Below are 1,495 nucleotides of genomic sequence, written 5' to 3'. Positions count from 1 at the left end.
GCCATAGAGCAGGTCCCATGGTCTCCCGGCCCTCAGGGTTGCCATCTGAAAATGGCCACCAATCTGGCCGATATCTCAAGTTATTCCTAGCGGTCCATATTACCGCTGAGGAAAATCTGTTGCTGAGGATGAAGATGTTTCCCTGCAGGTCCCCTTGCACTCCCTTGTCCTGGATAACACCTCATTTTGTCTCTCCTCCCAAGTAGTTATCAAAAGGCCTGGGCCACTCGGCCTAGAAGGATGGGGAGATGCAGAGTTGGGAACCCCTGCTTTCCAGGAAGCCTTTTGCCCATACTCATGGGAAGCTGCCATATTGGCAGACAGGGGTTTACAGAGCGGGATGTCAGGGTCACTCTACAGTTTGAAAAGTACTGTGATAGTTTTAAAACTCCTTCTCCGCCCCACCTCGCACCACCTAACAGCTGTGCAACCATCTCCTTGGACAGTCTTTACACCCAGGACAGTCACCGCTCAGATGCCCCATGTTGAATGAGTACGGAAGGCAGGATAGGTTACGGGTCCAGGAGGCCACCATTCATGCCTAGGAAGTGTTAGCACTCACTCAAAAAAGGTGCCCCTTCCTCAAGATGCTTGACTGTCACTAAATGTACAATGTCAGAGGTCTAGGATTTGAGTGTTGTCCCCTTAGACGGGGCACTTCTATGCAGTGGTCAGCATATGCCAGGTTCAACGTCGGCTTAGGAGCTCACAAAGAATAGGGCTCCCAGGGAACAGTGTGAGCCCGGCCACGTTTATGTCGACGATAGGCTGTGTCATCTCTAAAGAACCTTCAGAAGCACACCCTGCCTCCAGTGGTAGATAATGACCCCTTTGGAGGCCGGGTCTCCCCATGGTGGGCTGGGCGGAAAGCTGTGATTTACCATGAGTCACCCAACCACACAGAGCTTGGAGCCTGGGCAGGCTCCTTTCTTTCCCACAGCCCGTCCCTATGCCCAGCCCAGCCCAGGCGGAGCGCCAGAAGCCCCCACTAGGCTCCCTGTTGGAGGGCCGGCTGCCTGCAGCTGCTCCCCTCGGGATGCCCGAGGCTTGTCTAGGCAGCAGATGCTGCAGGCGAGCGTGAAGGAGCCACCCACACCCACAGTGCATCTTTTTTTTTTTTTTTTTAAGATTTTATTTATTTATTTGACAGAGAGCGAGCACAAGTAGGGGGAGCAGCAGGTAGAAGGAAAGGGAGAAGGAGGCTCCTTGCTGAGCATGTGGGGCTCAATCCCAGGACCCTGGGATCATGACCTGAGCCGAAGGCAGACGCTTCACGACTGAGCCACCCAGGCACCCCAACCCACATGCATCTTGAAGCCCCCACTTTTCCCAGCCATGTCCACCCTCCACCATGGGGAAGGAAGAGTATGTGTGACTTTGCCCAGGCCTCTTGGCTTTGTCCTGCTGGAGTTAGGGCCCATCCTCTAGAGTTCAGCTTGGCCTCCCTCGTCAAACAGGGCAGACCTGATGGGGACTGCCCCCCCCCCCCAGCGGC

General features: G+C 55.1%; 1 protein-coding gene across 1 annotated transcript in view; it reads left to right on the top strand.

The window, feature by feature from the left end:
• ITSN1 (intersectin 1) overlaps window positions 1-1,495 on the top strand; it is a 205,336-nt gene that overhangs the window by 179,347 nt on the left and 24,494 nt on the right. The gene's annotated exons all lie outside the window — the stretch shown is intronic.

The sequence above is a fragment of the Ursus maritimus genome, unplaced genomic scaffold, assembly GCF_017311325.1.
Source record: "Ursus maritimus isolate PB19 unplaced genomic scaffold, ASM1731132v1 scaffold_4, whole genome shotgun sequence".
In the NCBI taxonomy this organism is placed as follows: domain Eukaryota; kingdom Metazoa; phylum Chordata; class Mammalia; order Carnivora; family Ursidae; genus Ursus; species Ursus maritimus.
This window is presented reverse-complemented; position numbering and strand designations above follow the sequence as displayed.